General features: G+C 36.0%; 1 long non-coding RNA gene across 4 annotated transcripts in view; it reads right to left on the bottom strand.

Moving 5' to 3' along the window:
• LOC308197334 overlaps positions 1-21,357 on the bottom strand; it is a 246,952-nt gene that overhangs the window by 96,077 nt on the left and 129,518 nt on the right. For all 4 annotated transcript variants that reach the window (XR_013952823.1, XR_013952824.1, XR_013952825.1 and 1 more), the window contains exons 3-4: positions 13,485-13,551; positions 2,409-2,533 (exon numbers count right to left, since the gene is read on the bottom strand). This is a non-coding gene — a long non-coding RNA (uncharacterized lncRNA). The remainder of the gene's footprint in view (positions 1-2,408; positions 2,534-13,484; positions 13,552-21,357) is intronic.

Here is a 21,357-nt window from a genome sequence, read left to right as displayed (position 1 = left end):
CTGAAGATATCAAAAGCTGATGTGAAGGGCTGCAGAAATGAAAACTATCCCTCCATGACAGTCCTGTAGTATTCAGGAATTATTTTGATTGCTGTTACTGAAATCACATCACAGCAGCCTTCCTAGTTCCTTCAGAAACATCAGACAGGAAAGGAGTAAACGTTCTCCAACTTCTTAGACTGAAGATTCTAAAGAACACAAATTTCAGGTATGTCAGAGGAGAGTATCCTCCACCAGTTAAGTTGCTTTAAACATACAGAATTCCTCACATCTCTAAGGAACATTGGAGAGGAAGGAAAAGACAAAGAAATATTGTCAGGCAGTTTTTGCTTTCAGAGAAGACCAACTTCTACCTACTCAGCAGGGTCCCTCTCTATTTGTTTTTTATGTATTTTTAGAACCACGTGGATCTACCTAGAGCATGAACCTGGAAAGGACAATTATCATCTCTCTGACAGTTAGCATCCTCAATCAACCTCAGCTTTATCTGCTATTCAATTTATCTAACCACTTCTTTCATCTGATCTCCTTTCTGTCTTTCCCTTCTTATCCTCTGAATTGCACAGTGAAAGGCTAAACAAATTCTGTAATGAGTTCCCCATATTTATCGCCATGTTCAGGTCTGTATTTCTACCACACTCTCAGGTAATCAGGAAAGCATAACAACCACTTCTCAGAACAGGTACTGGATTTTCTTATCTCATTTTGAACATAGAAACATCTGTGGCAAAGTTCACAGAGGCTCAGCCAGAGCCACTGTAGTGGTCACTTTAACATTACCATTAAGCACAACTCTTTCCATACTCACATATCCATATTCACATTCACATCCATATTCATATTCCAAATTAGATACTCACTTATATGTAGTTGCAAGGTAATTTTTTCTCCAAGAGTACAGCAAGTAAAGAATAAAGTCATGGACAACTCAAAATCATGACAAGGACAGATGACGATCAGATATTAAAAGCAGCTTAATAAGCAAAGTTGAAACAGCTTGCACTCTGAATAAATTCTATATAAGGTTTGTACACAGGTCCTATAGGGTTTTGTCCTAGCAATTGTCAAGTTAAGTAAATCCAGATTTGTGTGAAATACCGATTAAAATAATAAATTTGTTTATCCAGTTGACAGCCAGAATTCTTTTTTTTTTTTTTTAATAGTATGAAAACAAAACCAGCTTGACATTATACATATACCTTAAGAAAAATTACATTTTTCATGTTTTTGTTGGTCACAAAGGTTTATGCTAAGGAGATATCTCCTAAGGTATTGCACTCTGGCACAATGCAAACCTAACTTTACTTATTCCTAAAAACAATAACATTTATTTCCAAGCAGTTCCTTAATTTCCAGCCATTTTTATGTCACCTCACTTGCTAAAAGGCTAACAGTGTTCTCAAATATTATTGCAAGAGCTCAGCTGCATACAGAAAACCTTAGCTATGTCCAGATGCTCATTTGTATGTCCAGTTTTAAACATAAGTTACTTGCAATAATTTCAGATAATAGATTATTTCATTCATGGCCAGATAGAAGCCAGTAATCTTCTGTAATGGATATTATTTCGCTATAGTCTGTTTATAAGCATTTATTTACAATTATGTAATAGTTAGCACTGAAGTTACAATAACTTCTACAGAATTGAATTTATCAATAACTGAAGTCTTGGAGCACTCAAAGGCAGTCAGTTGTGGAGTACAGTGCCGTTAAACAATCTCCCTCTTTTTTTTGTTGAAATTCAGCTCATATAAAAAACTTCAATACCTGGAAATTATATATCAGCAATTTTACTTTGAACCTTAATATATGGAGTATTTTTTTGCTTCAATTTCACCTACATTTGCAGCAGAGGCTCAGTGGCAAGATTTGTTAGATTAGTTAGCCAAACTTTTAATTGCAATCCCAAAAGGATAAGCAGTAGGATTCAAAACCTTGCTTGCCAGCACTCTAACTGCTAGAGAGCAGTTTCCTGAAGATCTAGTAATTATTTATAAATTGCATTTAGGTCCCAGATACTTTGTACTCCAAATTAACATACACAAAATATGCTCAAATTCTAAGTTAAAAGAAAAAAAAAATAAGATTATAATAGCTACATGTAGATTTTCCTCAGTTTGCCCAAAAAGTTTTCTTCCTTTCCTTATCTCTTTCTTGGATGGGTAGTATGTAAAGTATTCAGTGTCATCTGAAGGGGTATCAACAGGCTTTCTACAAGGGTATCAAACACAGTGAGTATAAATTCATAATAGGAAATGAAGCATAAAGACTAAAATCCCATTACAAGCGCTGTCAGAGATTTTGTAAGCATTTAGAGATTAAACTCAAAATATTATAGACCAGCAGAATTACCATAACCATGGGACTGGACTGTAATCTGATGTAAAGGATCATTATTTTTCACTTACCAAGCTTCAGAGTACTTTGGAGATATGTGGTCAGAAGTGCTGTCCTGAGCAAACAATGCTTCTGGCTGTATTATTTGAAGACTCTGAATCCTGGTCACCCACACATTCTGATCTCCTTTGGATTTCTGAATTTGAAAAACAAAACAAAACAAAACAAAAACACATTTGGTTATAATTACCTTCAGGTTATCTATTTACTTTTGCCTTCTGAATTTCCTCATATCCCACTGTTCATAAATACCTATATCTATATGGATCTATCTTTTTAATCTCCCCAGATACAACTTAATACTAAACTGAGAGTTTAGTATTTCATTTTTCAATCTTTTTTTCATTTTTTCCCCTTATAACTTAGAATATCTGTTAAACTTGTAATTAATTTTAATTAGCTACAGGCTATCAGTGCTAAAGATCTGTAATTTATACCTCTTCTTCATGCCTGTGGAAAAATAACTCTAAAATTGACCTATTTAAAAAAGGTTATAATCAAACTGCTTTGCTTAATAGTGAGCTTGTTCTGAAGGAATACTAAAGCTGAAGCAGAGGGTAAATGTATTTGGAAAGGGTAGTTTTATTCCCTCCACAGGAAAAAAAAAAAAAAAAAAAAAAAAAAAGGAGGACACTGATGTGTTATCAAAGATGATATTCTTACATACTGAAAAATATCTGAGAGGATAACGGTGTGTAACTGGTTTATGATTTTACTATTGACTCTAAAATACACAGGAAAAATATAAAACCCTACCAGTGTAGCATAAAGTTAATCCCTGTAAGAAGGTAATGAAGCTGCTAATGTTTGACTAAGTATCATCCTTAGTTAACACACTGCTACGCAGACATAGAAGAACAAATGACTTAGCTCAGTGTCTCACACAAGTGAACATTTATTACAGTAGGGCAGCAAAGGCCAGTAAGAATATCAGTCAAATTACTCTGATGAGGGTTGTCGTTACACGAGACATAGCACAGCTGAAACCCAAAAAAATACTTCTAATTATAAGCAGAGGAGACACCTACACTTACAACAAAATCCCTACAAGAGGTTTTCTTCCTGCTTGACCTTAACTCCACTTAGCCACTTAAAGTGATTTTCCTTACTCACTTGATTATTCATCATCTTATGCCTAGGCTTGGCAGTTGAATCAATGTTTCCAATAAGTTGTCATAAAAAACAAAAAAAAAAAAAAGAAAAACAAGACACAAAAATACATACAGTGATTCTCTTTTGATTGCTATTTACTGCTATTGCACATTTTATAGAGATTACCTTGCGTACCTTGCAGTATTACAAGACAGCAGGGGGCCACATAATGTAAGACATCGGGAAAATGTCTGAACTCAAAATGGATCATAAAAGGTAGTCACAAGTACAGAAGACAGCAATAAAATTTTTGAAGGTAAAAATGTGAAAGAATGATAGTGGCAAGGCAGTTAAAATTTTAATATTTACAATAACATAATTTGAAGTGCCTAGAAAAGCAAATATTCTTCAAAACCTTTAAAGTCTGGTAGTCCCATAAAATTAAATACTACAGCAAAAGAATCTTAGAAGACACTATTGTGGAATAGCGATTAGATTATTTGTTGCAAGTAAAAGTCTTTTAGACAACCTCCTGCAGTCGTTTAGAAGGGAATCTCATCCAACTATTTTTTTGCAAGTTAGATATTTTTTTTCCCAAATAAATATTTGTTCATGTCACAAGTTGGTCCAAAATGACCACCACTAATAATGAAGTATCTCCTGAAATATTTGAACATCATAAATGAGAAAGAGCGACTAACTGACAATTTTCTTAAGCTGCTAAGGAAACTCTTAAGTTTGATAGACTGCAATCACTACCATGAAATCAGTAAATGTAGACACAACTACCATTGTTTTCAAGAGTTTACATGTTCACAGAATCACAGAATCACAGAATCGTCTAGGTTGGAAGAGACCTCCAAGATCACCTAGTCCAACCTCAGCCCTAACACTAACAAGTCCTACACTAAACCATATCACTAAGGGCTACATCTAAACGTCTTTTAAAGACCTCCAGCGATGGCAACTCAACCACTGCCCTGGGCAGCCCATTCCAATGCCTAACAACCCTTTCGGTAAAGAAGTTCTTCCTAACATCCAACCTAAACCTCCCCTGGCACAACTTTAGCCCATTCCCCCTCGTCCTGTCACCAGGCATGTGGGAGAACAGACCAACCCCCACCTCTCTACAGCCTCCTTTAAGGTACCTATAGAGAGCGATGAGGTCGCCCCTGAGCCTCCTCTTCTCCAGGCTAAACAACCCCAGCTCCCTCAGCCGCTCCTCGTAAGACTTGTTCTCCAGACCCTTCACCAGCTTCGTTGCCCTTCTCTGGACTCTCTCAAGCACCTCCATGTCCTTCCTGTAGCGAGGGGCCCAAAACTGAACACAGTACTCGAGGTGCGGCCTCACCAGAGCTGAGTACAGGGGGACAATCACCTCCCTAGACCTGCTGGCCACACTGCTTCTTATGCAAGCCAGGATGCTGTTGGCCTTCTTGGCCACCTGAGCACACTGCTGGCTCATATTCAGCTGCCTATCAAGCAGTACTGCCAGGTCCTTCTCCGCCAGGCAGCTTTCCAACCACTCTTCTCCCAGCCTGTAGCGCTGCTTAGGGTTGTTACACCCCAGGTGCAGGACCCGGCACTTGGCCTTGTTGAACTTCATACAGTTGACCTCAGCCCATCGGTCCAGCCTATCCGGATCCTCCTGCAGAGCCTTCCTTCCCTCGAGCAGATCGACACACGCACCTAACTTGGTGTCATCTGCAAACTTACTGAGGGTGCACTCAATCCCCTCATCCAGGTCATTGATAAAGATATTAAAGAGGACCGGCCCCAGCACTGAGCCCTGGGGGACTCCACTAGTGACCGGCCTCCAACTGGATTTGGCTCCATTCACCACAACTCTTTGGGCCCGGCCATCCAGCCAGTTTTTAACCCAACAAAGCGTATGCCAGTCCAAGCCACGAGCAGCCAGTTCCTTGAGGATGTTAGAACCCCTCACTGAGAAAACCCCACTCTGGAATAATAAAATCTCCTACAAAAAATATGCACCTCTCAAGAGTCATTTGTTAGTAAGTATGAGGACTCTAATGAAAAAATACATCTTCACTTGTTGAATCCTCCAACCTATCTCATAGAATCATAGAATTGTTTAGGTTGGAAAAGACCTATAAAATCATAGTCCATAATCCTATTCCAATTGTTAAATTAACCTAGCACTGCTAAACCTACCACTAAACCATGTCTCTAAGCACCACATCCACACATCTTTTAAACACCTCTAGGGATGGTCACTCAACTGCTTCCCTGGGTAGCCTGTTGCACAGCCTCACAACCCTTTCAGTGAAGACTTTTTTTTTTTTTTCTGAATATCCAACCTAAACCTCCCCCGGTGCAACCTGAGACCATTTCATCTTGTTCTATAGCTTGTTGCTTAGGAGAAGAGACCAACCATCACCTCTCTACAACCTCTTTAACAACAGTTTATACAAAAATTTCAAGAACTGAACAGAATTAGCATACATTTCTCCATCATACTCAAATCTTACACGAGGTGATGTAAGCTCTACTTGATATTTGCTGTGGGACTGGTATCAGTACAAAGGATTTATCTGCTTTTCAGAATGTGGCTCCAATACAGTGATTTTCTTAGATGAAGTCAACCAAATATACACCTAATATTGGAAATACATTATCTTTTTACTTATTTTAGGGAAAAAAAAAAAAAGGTAAGGATATGTTAAAAATTGATGCAACTTAAACACTGGCTACAAATAGAAAAAATCAAAACAAACCACAAAAACTCTATGTCCTTTCTTGGAATCTTGAGAAAATGCTGAATATACCCCCAAAAAATAATAAAAAAATAAAAAAATCTGAGCTATTACTGTACACTATGGTGGATAAGCCTCATGATAAATTGTCCAGAGTCATGGGGAAAAAATAATTGCTGTATGTTGGAACAACTTAAAAAACATATCATCTAAGAGATATGAGATATTGCAAGTAGTAATGAATAACAATGCATTTGAGAAGTGTGATGTATACAGAGATATAAAGGTTACAAAATTTGTTGGGTAACAGGTTTCTAAACAAAGAACTGAATAAGTTTTTGAAAAATCAGATATCAAAAGACTTGGAGTCATACAGAATACTACTGTTGGTGTTTTGATATAATCCTCATAAAAATGAAAGTGATTTAATGCTCTACTTGATAAACTTATACTCAAAAAAATAAGATAACAATGCTAAGTTATTAGAAAACTGAACAGCAATTATTTTCTGTGTTCAGTAGCCTGACAGTACATGTGCTATTTCTGCCTGTAACATCTGTAACTGACGAGCATCTGTATAGTTTATTCTGGAAAGCTGAAGAAAATATGAATCTGGCTATCTACTCCATTCTACTGCAGCTGCAAAATCAACACTTTAGACAATAAAAGAGAAGGTGTTTGATTTTAAAATTTTCTGGATTCCAAATATTTACTTTCTTCATAAGTATCATAAAAAAAAAAAAAAAAAGAAAGAAAGAAAGAAAAGACGGTGGTCATTTTATTTATTTTCCTCCAGTTGCAAATGTTGGTTATAGGTAACTATGTGCATTTTATAATAATAATTTTATAATAAAATTTAATAATATTCACCTCAAATGTTTTTAAAATATATCTATATGATATATTGACTGCATTTTCACTGGATAAGTATTAAATATACAATATGTTTTCACATGAATATTCAAAATACATGAATTTTAGCAATCAATTTTCATTACAAATGCTAAATTCTAACACCTCTATCTTTGCTGCTAGAGTTCTAAGTTATTGTTGCTCCTCTCAGAATATACCAGGATAATACTGTTTAATAATAATCCTATATATAGATGGGGGACATCAAAATGGAAACACAAAGAGACGTAAAATGCTCAGCAAGTCAAATTTGCAAATATAAACCAGATCTGAACCCGAGTACCTTCCAAATTCTGAACTTAGACTAGCACTCTAATGAACAAACAATGGAAAATATTTTAAGAGAAAGTTGATCTTATACTTCCATTTGTGGCTGAAAATCAATTCTGTGGTTATACAAAATCAAAAAGCACATGCAAGTTGTTTGATACATAATGTTTTCGACTTCTCAGTTTCAATAAAAAAATGCAACTGAGCTTCAAAATAAAAAAAAAAAGTCTTCATACACTTCAGTAAGAAATACAATGACAGAGTAAGGTGAAACATTTAACACAGAGATGGGAAAATATAGCATTCATAGTAGCAAACAGGGACAGCAGAATATCTTTCCTAGAGATTAACATAATCTTCAGGAGTTAGAAAGCCAAAATATTGTGGAGGAAATGTGGTAGGTTAGTGAAATGTAAAAGAAAAACTAAAAAATCCCTGATAAAATAAAAGTGTAAAACCACTTTTATTTTAAAAAGACACTTGGCAATCTTTAGATCACTGAAGAGGAACAAATACTATTTTCGATTTCCATTGTACTGTATGTTTTCTATATATTTAATCTGATGAATGAAAGAAAACAGGTGTCAGAGGAATCTGATATGATGGCATTGCATCTGAGTCTGTAATTACAGATTCATGTCTAATGACTTTCCCTGTTCTCTGATATGGAAGAGAAAAAAAAAAAGACTGTTTATTATCATTCCTTGTACGAATCGGTATGACTCGACAAATCTCTTGAACTTCTACAAACATACTACATGCTTTAGGGAAAGCAAATTCCAAGTGGAAATATTTCACAAATGATCTATTTTTATTGTATGTATCGAGCATTGTGTATATCCCATCAACATTCAAAAAGGCTTGATAGCTGTGATTATATTTTCACAGTTGAGAGCGCAGTGTTTCAATACCAACAATTCACATCAACACAGAGTGAATACTCATATTTCCTAACATAGTCAAAGGTCACGTAGTAATTGTGCAAGAGGAAAAGACACAGAACTAGATAGATGGACAAATAAAATTCTCATGCTGCCACAACTACAAAATCAATCAATACAGGTCAGTTTGAATGATTCAGTGAGACAGTTGATAAAGTATCGAGAATTTTTACTCCTTATTAGGTATAAGAAGAATAAAACTAATAAAATAACAAAAAATATGTAAATATTACCTGTGGATAAGAAAATTCCTTGCCAAAAGCCTTCCTTTCAAAAATGTATATATGAATGATTTGAATGATTCAATGTACTGCAATTAGATGAGAAGCACCAGCTAGTCTGTATTTTGACACATGAAGTGAAGGCACCTACTGGCTTGTAGAATATTAGAAAGTTCATCTATTTATCTGTCAAAAGTAGCAATGAGGTCACAGTAGTGTTTTTCTCCCTACTCCTGTCTTTGACTTTGAAGTCACTATCACAGTAAAAAATAATGTAGACATCACATTTAACTACCATTTTTTTTCCTTTCCCAAGAAACAGGATAATTTTTGTTCAAAATAGACAGGGATTCATTTGACATTCACATTGCAGGACAATGGGCCACACATAGAAGTTCCAACACAGGAAAGTACAATAAGTTATTAGGGAAATAAATCACTGTGAGGGTATTCAAACACTGGAACAGATTGCCCAAAGATGTTATCAAATCTTTATAAATTGTACTATTCAAAACTTGATTAATCAAACAATCTGATTCATCCTCGAGTCTCTGACCCCAGATGACCTTCAGAGGTTTCTTCTAATCTATAGGAAAGAAGTGGGCACTGATGGGTTAGGGAAACAATGAAAAAGGTGACAGTGATTCTGTTTGTCTCTTGGAAGAAACTTTCAATTTCCAGGAACAGGTGGCTCAGAAATCTCTACTTCGTCTCTATTAGTTTTCCTCAAGAAGTGGACAATGCCAAGGAACTAAGAGGAGGGGAAGAGACATATTCACACAAAAACAAGTTTTCATATTCTCTTGTATTGTAAACTTTATATGCAAAGCCTGCTTTAGATTAAATGTTACGTGGGGAGCTAGTGAACAGAACAGGGCAGCACCAGGGGCACTACTGTTTTCTTGTCAACTGTGTTTTTAGCATCCATTGTCCAGTAGATGAATTCTCTGAGGAAATAAAAGTAATACCCCTTGAGGCAGAAGAGCAAAAAGTCATCACCAGTCTCAAACAGACTAACCAAAGTTATTTAATTTATTGAGTGTACTGGTCCTTCTGTGTCTCCAAGCAGAAAAGTCATGTGCCAGGAATAAATATTAAAAATCAGAGCCAGCTTCCAACACTGTCTTTTTAGTGTCTGAAAACAAAACTTCTTTCTTTAAAAGAACAGGCTCCTAGCACCTTACTAAATACACTTACTTTATCATGAAGAAACAAAATAGTATCAAGGTTGAGTGTATGTAGAGAAATTAAGGAAATGTACACATTATGGCCACAAATATGATTATCTCTGAGAAGATACTTAGTATTCAAATAATATTCTGAAACTAGTATTGATTTTAAACCTAAGTATAGCAGGACAAGTCATTTTGTCATGGCCCTTCAGGCTCATATATCTGCATTGTTTCCAAAATTTAGTATTTACCTTGAAGTTCAATGAACACTATCAAAAATTACCTGCCAACATGCTCATAATGAAAAATGACTGACACTGGTGGTTATGATTCTAAGTTTTATAACAAATATTTGAAAGTGTGTGCACTCCTGCTAGTATTCACACAACACTTAAAATTCAGTCACCTCTTCGGAAGTTGGCATAAGATACACCCTTTTTAATTATTGAAATTGTTTAAGGCATCTATTCAGGCATCAGAAGCATCAACATACATATTAGATCTATAAACATACAAGCTGCATCAACAAAGTACATGTAAACTTCTGTCCTGATTTGATTGTCTAAATAATTTTAATCTAAATTATGATATTACATATAGAGTGCAATCTAAGGAAATCACAGAAGTATCTAGGAAGCATTTCTTATTCAAAGGACACGCTAAATTTACAAGGCTATTTTTTATAAATAGTTCTGCCTTATTAATCACCTTCATTTGAAGTAATATTTAAGAAAGTGAGATTACTGTTTAGCTAGTTTTAGTCCAGAATCTGAAAATCTATCTGACTTGCTTGTTTGAGAGATAAAACTTTCTGAAATTTTAAAATCTGAAAAACTTCCAGAATTGACAAAGAAAAAAAAATCAAGGAGTCTGAGGATAACTGGCAGTTCCTTTCATCTCGTCTCCACTGAGCAAAATCATTTAGGGGCCCTGATGGGAAGCACAGGGTGTTGACTGCTTTGAAAGTCTGTGTTTCAGGGCCCCCTCTTCTGTAGCAACAGTTCTAGTCCAAGATCCTAATCTTCAGGTGTAAAGCATGATTGACTGACTGACCAGAATGGGGATTATCTATAGAGGCAGTGGGGGCAGAGGTGAAAACCAGAGCTTGGAGAGCCTTGTAAGCTCCTGTTTCATTCCTGGAAGGAAGTGACCATAGAATTCTCCTCAATACTGAAGAAGTTACCCAGGCCACAAGTCTTCTTCCACCAGTCTTCCTCAGGCCACAAGTAAACAGGCCACTTCAGACCTTCACCTTAGGCGTAATTCAATAGTAAATGCTATTTTCCATCTTATTGCCACTTCTGAAATACGTGTGCAATAGGAATGCTATGACAACACTGACAATTTATTTCAATGTAATGGATGTATGATGTCATTGGTACTTCCTTCTTAATTCCAATTATTGACACTAACACTAGTTTCCACTCCTGTTATGCCACTTTGATATTTATTCTATCTCGGCATGGCTTATACTCTGCTCATTGCTGCAACCTGGCTGCACTGCATTACCTGGCAGGCCATGGCCTTGCCCTCCAAGTTTGGAACAAAGACTGATGTGTTCCAAGGGTCAAGATTTTATTCATTTGTTTTGTGTCTCTAAGGAGAAGGATTTATCCACTGAAATGTTGTTTTTGAGTATCAACCTGGGATTGTAGAACCCATCCTTACAGCTGCTTTCTGTTGCAAAATCTGCTCCTTCAATCTTTTACTGGCTAATAAAATTCTAAGGTACAGCAAATAAAAACAAAACAAGTCTGTCAACATGACACCGCATCACATTGTGAATCACATACAATTGCTCTGTCATGAGTTCAAAGGATTTGTTATATCACCTTGATATCGTATCATGTCTTGACTCTAACTCTCAATAACAGAGTGCGTTTCAGTGCTGTTTCTTTTATATCACGGTGTAAAATAGGTAAAATAAAGCCTTTATTCTTCCTAGTTCATCTGTTTGTTTTCCTGAATTAGCAATAAAACTACCATGAGTGGTAAATAACTTAGAATGAAATTTAAGGCACATTAATTTTTAATGATTTTCCCACACTTCATTTTAATTTGGCTATATGCATTGTTTGCCTTCTTAATTTTTCTGTTTAGTGAACTTATTCCCATATAAATCTATAATGCTTCTTTTATAGGGAAAAGATACTGAGCAAGTCCTTTCTTGCATGGAAATCATTGATCATTTATTTACAAGTTAAGTAGTAGATAGTGGAAGAAGATTAACACAGAATGCACCCTGTTACATGTAAATACGTGATTATTTTTGTCTTCTACAACCTCTCTTCTTGTTGAAGGTAATTACTTTTGGGTCTACTATATTAACCATAATTATCAACTAATGTGGAGGAACATGCATTTAATTTGTAATTAAGTGGTATTTGCTAAGTCAAACCTATCAGTAGCTAGTGTTTAAAGGAACAGGTCGTCTACTAAATCTGTGATTATAAATTTTAAGTTTCATCTAGTATTTCTGGTACAACACTGCACCAGTTTTCCAAACCTTTTCTCATAATAAATTCATGCCAGAGTAAGCAAGTTTACAGTGGCAGAGTGAAAAGTTTTGAGGGGAAAAAAATAAATAAAATAAAATAAAGATGAAAATTTCTTAAATGTCCTTTTTCCTGTCTAGTGTAAGATAAAAAAAAAAAAAAATAAAAAAAATCAAGACATCAACAGCGTTTATCTTGTCTATAACTTAAAAGAAAACTTCATTTCATTTCCGCCTATTCTTACAAAATTGCACCTGGCCCTCAGCTACAAGAACTCCTATTTTGACATATTGAAAGTATATTGGTAATGCTGGATCAGCTACACACTGAATGATACCTGAACAGTTCCTTTAGAGTTTTTGTTTGTTTGTTTGTTTGTTTTTGGCCAATGTTATTTTTCTTAACACATAAAAGTTTAATCCCTCAAAACAAAGCCCAGATCATTTATTCTGTTACCTTTTCTGTTCCTCTTCATAAATTATGAAGTGTAACAGACCATGAAAACAGAGAAATTGTTCAAAACAGTAGTTTGAGCTTGTAGCTGATATTTGTCAAGCACTTTGAGGCTCATGTACGTCTGATTTCCCCTCTCTTATTCACGAGTTTCAGTGAAATAATTTTTTGAAGTGTGATCTTGACAAAATGTAGTACAAGCTTCCTCTTTTACTTTTCATTATTCGTGCTTTCATCATTTCTTCCTTAGTCTACATACATGATGCATTCCTTAAGACAAATCTTTCTGCACTTTCTGCACTGAGAGTACACTACCAGGCAACTTGTCATCTGTTACCTCTGCTTGGAATCAAGTTTCAGGCTTTAAGATTCTTCTTCAAAGATCCTTGTGCTCCTAGTTCAAGTGATTTGAAAAGCTACTTAAAGGTCAAGATTATGATTCAAATTGTCATGCTGTTCTCTGGTGCAAGGGAACTCCTTCAGGATGGCTAAACTCATCTGTGTGACAGTTTAGCTTTTTTTGGACTGGAAGGACAAGCTTCCTTATTTTCTACTTACCACTCAGGATTCTTTTGAATAACCCTGCTTTCTATATCAAATACTTTGAAATAAATTTTAAAAACCAGAGCTATTTCTAAGAGATCAAAAATCTCTTCCTCTGTTGTAGATCTTATAGGACAGGAAAAGAACATAAAGCCATCACAGATGTTAAACATGCTCTCCAGAACAATAACTCAAAGCAATATTGAACAGTGATTACTGTGTATGACCTTGTACCAAAGATAAAATTAAGTATGCTTGATAGGCCACTTACCTAGGTAGGTATCCTGTTTTCTGTTGCTGATATTTAACCAAACTTGGATGTTTCCAATGGAATATAACTGGAAAATTACAAAGGTATGTGGGAAATGTGAAAAAGAAAGTCTGCACAATAGAGAACAGTAAAAAGGAGACACTTTTGAGAACTAAGAATAAAACATAATTCTGTTTCTATTAGGAAAATGCTCAGCTAATTCTAAAATGTTTGTATTTTACTACATATTACCTTGAACTTCACAATAAGATTCTGAACAGATATTTTATTTCTAAGTCTGCTAGAGTGAGAAAATTGCAGCTTCTATACTTTTTGATATTTTTTCCTAAAGGCGGAACATTTGTTAAAGCTGACCTTTTCTTGAGAAAGGTGTTGATTTTGATGAACTAGCTTTTCTTCAACAGAAAAGTATCTCATCAAAAACAAACAAAGAAACAAACAAACAAACAACCTTAACCTGCTCAAAAATATAAGCTATCAAAGCCAGTATCTCTCCTGTATGAATACAGCACAGTTCTGTAACCAGGCAGAGAACGGCAGAACATGTTCCTCGCCAGCACTCCTATGTGGAAGTTCAGCACCACTGAACACTTTGGGATTATATCTAACCTGCAGATTGATTTGTCATGTTCTGCAGCAGCACCTTTGAGCTCAGAAGACTGAAAGGAAGGATAAAACATAATATTCACATAAATCTTGAAGGTTACTACCTTAAAATTTTTCCACTGTGTACTCAAAATTCTCTGAATGAAAACACTGAAGAACATGGCACTGAACTTTACTGATCCAATCTGCTCTGCATGGATAGTCACACAACACTCATTAAAACAAATTCTCTAAAGTATTCTTCAAGCATGCAATTCCCAGATTGGTTGTACACCAAAGAATTCAGCTAAGCTTAACTTTCTGATGTTTACCAAACTCAGACTTTAAAACCTTTAAGGACTTTTTATAAACAACTTTAAACCCTAAAAAAACATCCAGCCTAAGTTATTTCCAAAACCAGCTTTACTGTACAGTTTAGCAGAGCCTAAACTTGCCATTCACTTAGTGTCAGTACCACTTCTTTCACTATGTCCATTAGCAATATTTTTAATCTGTGTTTTAAGCCAACATAAATTAATTGATTTCATGACCACCAAATGACGTACAATAGGTAAGGCCTGGCCAAAGTCCTATGCCCCATCTAGAAAAAGAAAGTGATACATGACTGAACCTCTTTAAAAGTCATACTAACCACTGTATGCTTTAGAATTAAGAATAGCTATATTAGTTAAAATGTGGAGTAGTTTCAGAAAGATCAGAAATCACTGATGCATTTTTGAGTGTCTCTGCACACAAATTGGTATCTTTCACCCATAGCTGCATATGTGTATGCATGTGTGTACAGATGTAATATATATGCATATACACACATGTATCAATGTGTGTGGCACTATCCTGCAGGATCTAATCAACTTCCCATTATTTCCGTTTTCATCTCCTTGTCGTCCAACCAACATCACACTACTGTTATCACCACATCACACTGCCTAGTGATTTTATGACTCCTTTAGAGCCCCGAAATTTTCCTAGACAGCATATTTCTATTGCTTTTGTCTCCTCGAAAATGGCATAAGCTACATGATGTAAATAGAGAGCAAAGGTAAAATGCATTACTTCCAGAGCTATCATACTCACAGCAGAAAGCACTCTTGGTATAGAGTGAATGGTTTGGTTATTAACATCTAAAAATTAGGCTGGGTTATAAAAATATTTTTTCATAACACATTTAAAAAACAAATCTGTATTGAATCATATACTGATTGACATAATTTATAAATGGCTGCAAAGTAGCTATTATAAAATATTCCATCGAGTCACTTATTAATCTCTAAATAGTACAGCACAAAATGTGTTAATGATCTATTAAAGAAAAATTCGCAATGTAGTTCTACCAACAAACTCATGGAGTATTTAAACAGTTTGATAATGTAATGATGTAGGATGACAGCATGTTGTAAGTTACTGACGTGTATCAGGAAGGAGCAGAATTATGAGCCCCAGTATGATCTGATGTACTTTAAGAGATTTCAATTATGGATTCAGTCCTGCAGACACTTACAGCTTTGCTTACTGGTGTCTATACTGCTGCTGAAATCAAGAGATCCGAACAAGAGGTAGGCATCTACAGGATCACCATTTGAACCTCAAGCTTTCCAGGACAGGCTAGTATGTAAGTTGTAATTAAGCAGACTCATGAATTTTTCTCCAGCTTGGATGCTTAAATTTGGTTCCTACATCTATACAAATGACCTAATTTTTAACTATGCTGACTGCCTGCAATTCCCCAAAATTTATGCAATCAATCATCATTAAATTGCATGAAAATACTGATGAAACCAAAGCTGCATGCAGGCCTGTATTTCTGCCCATTGTTATTACTAAAGCAATACCATTTACTCTCAGAAACACTCCTGAAAAACTAAGAAACAAAATAGATTTTTAAAATGTTCAAAAGTTGAATACCAATGTTAACTTTGTTTTGGGTGGGAGACAATCCTTATGCTACTTGATTGCAGCGTATCACTGAATAATGAAATTAATCCTATATTCCAAATTAAAAATGGTGAAAATATACAGGGGCTTTGGAGGATTCTTGAAACAAGGTATTTTTGGTTTGTCCTGCTTGGACTGAGAGAGACATATGTGGAACAACAGGACAGACAGCAGCTCAGGTCTCTTAAAACCTACAATCACCTTCTCTCCCTGGCATCTTAAGAACACTAGATTTCCCTTCTTCAGTCAGCAATAGCAACTAGATAGTAGAAATGTGATCATGGAAATATCCAGGTAGTCAGTTTATGGACTATTAAGCTTTGATTACAATAGAGGCATACTCTGAAACTTGAAACATTCAAATGAGGTTCTGGCCAGTAAAAACATCCTCTAAAGGGTAAGGAATATAGGTACCTATAAAATAATTTCTATATTAAAGCAAACGGTGTTATTTCTTCATTTTCAATTTCTTCTCTATATATATTTGAAGAAATAGAAAATTGAAAGTGGACTTTTTCAGGTCCCTGGGAGAGCAGTTCTTCAGAACATGGCACAAATACATGCAGTGCATGCAGTTTTTGTGGTAAGACAACATGCATACTCATACTGTACAGGCCCGTTAAGAACCTATTTCCTTGATAATGTGGGAGGCTGCCGTCACTGAGGCGGCCTGAGCAAAACTAGGAGAATTAATCAGTGGTTTGAATGCTCTCTTTTCAGATGTCTGAATACCAGCACATCTTGGTCCTTGTGGATATATTCTGAATGTAAAAACAAAGTTAATGACATTTATTTACACCTATGCTGACATTTTTCTGTATGCAGAGGAAAATCATCAACATATTTTCTTAAAGGTCAAAAGCCTTTGCATAATATATTTCACTGCATGGAATGGATATCCTCTGATGTAATTCAATTGCTGTGTTTACCATGTCTTACCCCTAAAAAAAACAAGTCTTTAACCTTTTTAGTATACTGAAATAGTTTTCTTTTTTATTTTCCATTTTTTATAGACAATAGAGGAATCATATTCTTTATTATCTCCACCATGTAGCGTATGTTTACTGCTCAGTTTGAGTGGACTGATTTTAATTTTCATTCCCCTACCCACTTTCTCCATCATAATTCATTCTACTGTGATGAATATTGGAAGTAATGTATATTTGTTTCTCACATGTTTTCAAACACATAAGTATTCTAGATTCTACCTGCAAATTTCCGTATACTTTCATATCCTTAGAAGTTAAAGCCAACACCATTTTTTCCATTCATATGGATGTAGGTAGCATTAAGGATTTTTTTAGTTCAAACAGTGTTTTCTTCAGGGACCTCACTTGCGTGCTTTTGTTTCTGAAAAAGCAGACTGCAGTGAAATATTCAGTAGTAAGAAGAACATTGGGGAAAAGACTTGACTGGGTATGAGTACAAGGCTGGCATTAGATATTTTTATTTTAATCAGTTATGCAGTGCAGGATGATATTTCCAAACCTGCTGTGATATCTGTTGTTCAATCAGAAAGTCTATCTTAATCATCTCTTGCATACAAAACAACAAGGACAAGCTTATTCTGGATGTCTCAGAAACAGAATTTAACTGAGATCAGAATTCAACAGAGGGAAAAGGAAAAATGTAGTAGAAATTACACCGTGTAAAAAAAAAAAAAAAAAAGCCTGTCACCCTCACCAATTTTACCTTAAATACAAAGGATCAGTGTAACTTTAAACTCCACATTTACTCTTTTGCATTATTAGCCTTCATCTTTAATTAGCTTCTTTTTTTAGTTCACTTTTTTTTTTTTTTTTTTTTACATTTTTTTAAAGTGTTTTATAAGATACACAGATAGAGTATTATTTGATAAGGAGTATATATTAAATAAAGCCCTTCAAAGCCCTTCATCTGAAGTGCACTGAAAAGCTTGTGACATAGACAGCCCTCCTTTCTTAAATGTAAATCTAATCAAGCTACATTTTTGCATTTTTGTGAAAGCAAAACAATGGTTAATTTATTCTGCCAATGACATAATTCTGGAGAGACCATACTCTAATGGAAACAGTAAGCACATCAACTCAGTTGCGACTGAAGGCTTTATTTAGGCCAAAAATGATGCAGAGCTTTCTCAAAACGTATGAGCTAACACCATCCACTTCTTCTATCACCCACTATCTATTGCTGCAAAGATAATTTCTGTGATTATTTTCAGTGACAAAGTTAAAGGTTTTTGAGGTTAAATAAAGCTTGTTCTTTTCACTAATCTGTACTTCTACTTGCACGTGTGGCAGTTACTGCAGTAATTATTTTGGTATTAAGTAACAGTGACAGCACCTGCATTAAACACGATACTGTTTGTAAGTAAGTGGCTAAGTTTCCTAGGTCCTGATGGTGGTTAAGCAAGTGGTGACATTTGGACAACATTTATTGTCTTGAATGAATAAATGAATGCAGTATATTAAGTGACTTCTTGTCTGATTTCTCATCTAACACAGTGTTCCTTGCTAAGGAACCACCTATGACTCACTTCCTCTGCCAGAGGTGGGGAGAAAAAAAAAAAAAAAAAAGATGTAAAGTCATAATAAGGCAGTTTTGCTCCGGGATTGAGTTTACAAACTTTGTATAAACACATACTAATTCCCTTCAAACCTGAATCAGCAGAGAAAGAGCTAAGGATTTGAATTCCTACATGTCAATACAGAATTAATTGTACAGACAGAGTAGCAGAGATAATTTCTTCAGAGAACATGCAACTTTCTCCTCACAGACACTAATTACATAGAGCATGCTTCTGCAACTGAGAGAATATTAAGTTAGGGTTACAGGGAGGCACATGAAAGCACTACTATGTAACCACACTTTTTCAGGTAGAGATGAAAGGGGATCTTGGCCTGAGCCATCCTTCAGGCTTTTATTTTATTTCTCTGAACAGTGGTTTGGGCCAACTGAGACTTTTAAATATAAAGAAGGATCATAGAGAGGTGATACAGTCAAAATCTAGCTATGGGCTAAAAGCACACCTTACATATAAAGTCAAGTATTTACCATTTTTATGCCTGAAATGTTAATAGTTCAATCTGGTAGCATTAATTCACATCTAATTATTACAAAAACAGGGAAAAAAAAAGAATACTATTACAGAAAAAGTCTTAAGAATAGAGTTAAAATTGTTGTATGCACATGCCTAGTATCTATAACTATTTTCTTCAGACCTTCACTGCCTTCTCTGGATCCTAAAATCAATTGCTTTAACGTGTGGGGTGGGAGGTGTACCGTGACTCCTCAGCATCCTCAGTCCCACTGTCTGGGAGGAGTATGATGTCCACAATTTCTTCTTCCTCCTCCCTCTAGAATCTGCTTGGGGAAATTTCTGATTATTTATTTACACATTTTTTTCCTCCTTCGTCACAGGCCTGCAAGCAGACATTGCATCCAAATGTTTGATAAGGCATGCTTTACATATGTAGGATGCTGCTCTTTCTTTTCTGTACTGTCCTAAAACTGTCTGTACTCAGTTCCAGGTCTGTGTATCTTTAACTGACCATTAGTATCTTCAGTGCCAGCCTCTTACCCTTTTTCCTGCCATCTCATGTCTGTACTCCTCTACACTGTATTCTATATCCCCACATTTAAGGACTTGGCTAAATGACCAGGAATGTATTTCTCCACACTACATCATTATGATAAAACCACAAACATTTCAGTCTAGACAGAATAACTACTTCTTGCTACTGCCTGTGTTAAAATCAAGGTTATACCACAAGGCAAAAGAAAATGTGAAGTCCTGCACCTTGGGAAGAAAAACCTCAGGGACCAGTACACACAGTGGGCTGACCAGCTAGAAAGCAGCTCTGCAGATGAGGACCTGGTGGTGCTGGTGGACACCAAGCTGACCACGAGCCAGCCATACATCCTCGCAGCAAAGGCAGCTGACAGCCTCCTGGGCTGCACCAGGAAGAGCGCTGCTAGCACCGAGGGAGGAGGTCCTTCCCCTCTGCTCAGCTCTGGTGAGATCGTATCTAGAGTGCTGTGCCAGGTCTAGCGCTCAGTGACCCATTACAGGAGACACATGGACACACTGGAGTGAGACAAGGCTCATAAAGATGATAAGGAGACTGGAGCATCTGTCATATGAGGAGAAGCTGGGAGAGCTGTGACTGTCCAGCCTAGAGAAGAAAAGCTCAGGGAGAACCTTAACAATGACTATGAATTTCTACTAAGAGGAGTAAATAAGTCAGAGCCAAACTCTTCTCAGAGGTATCCAGTGAATGGACAAGAGAAAGTGGAAAGAAAAACAAAATATAGGAAATTCCATTTAAGCATACAACTTTTTGTTTGTTTGTTTGTTTTCCCCCCAACACTGCCACAGGCTTCCCAGACAGGTTGAGGAGTCTCCATCCTTGGAGATATACAGAACTTGACTGGACATGATCCTGGCTAACCTACCCTAGCTGACCCTGTTTGAGCAGAGGGTTGGACCAGATGATCTCCAGAGCTCCTTCCAACCTCCATGAGTCTGTAATTCTGTGAAAAGCAAACTAGGCATAGCCAACTGATTTTTAGGAAAATTACTATTACACCTAAGCAAGCTATAACAAAGCTCCAAGGCAATAAAAGACGAATTCAGGCAAAATAAGGTTGACAAACTCCAGTTTGGAGGGCCTGCAAATTCACTACTAAGCCTAAAGTCCATTATTAGTACAGGCAATTCTTATTTACTGGCCTACAGAGGTGTTCTTTTCCATTCATAAAAAAAAAATTAAAAAAATGCAGCTATAATAACTAATATACGAACCCCACCTCACAAATTTAATTTCCTGTATTTATCTTCACTGTACCCATAGGGATGCTATGGAGAATGACCTTTGCTTCTTTTTAATTAATTTTGTTTAGTGGCACATGTTTATGCTATAACTTATCCATTGATCAGGAATTATCTGTCTGCCTTGAATAAACCATCCTTGGAACATCAAGAGGAATATAAAAGATTTGTACGTTACCATATCGGTATTTCTGTGTTTATAGTTGCTATTTAGTATTCATGCACTCTTCTAGGGCTTTTTACCCCCTTACTCCAAATCAAAAACAAATCCATCTTTTAAGAACTGATGGGCTGATGGTCCTTCTGTGCTCTAGGGCAGTATTTTTACACCTATTTTACAGAAGAAACCTAACACTGAGATATGTTAAAAGGTAGAAGAAATACCTGTACTACAACAGAGTTGGAAGCAGAATTTGAACCAGCATTATCTCAGTAATACTGGTGCAAAAACACCCCATTTTTTCCTCTGTTACCTTCTGCATAACTTGTACACTACTACTACAAAGCAGAGAGAGAGAGACAGAC

The sequence above is a fragment of the Anser brachyrhynchus genome, assembly GCF_964034855.1.
Source record: "Anser brachyrhynchus genome assembly, chromosome: 1".
Lineage (NCBI taxonomy): Eukaryota > Metazoa > Chordata > Aves > Anseriformes > Anatidae > Anser > Anser brachyrhynchus.
Note: the sequence above shows the minus strand (reverse complement) of the source record. Positions and strands in the feature narration are given on the sequence as shown.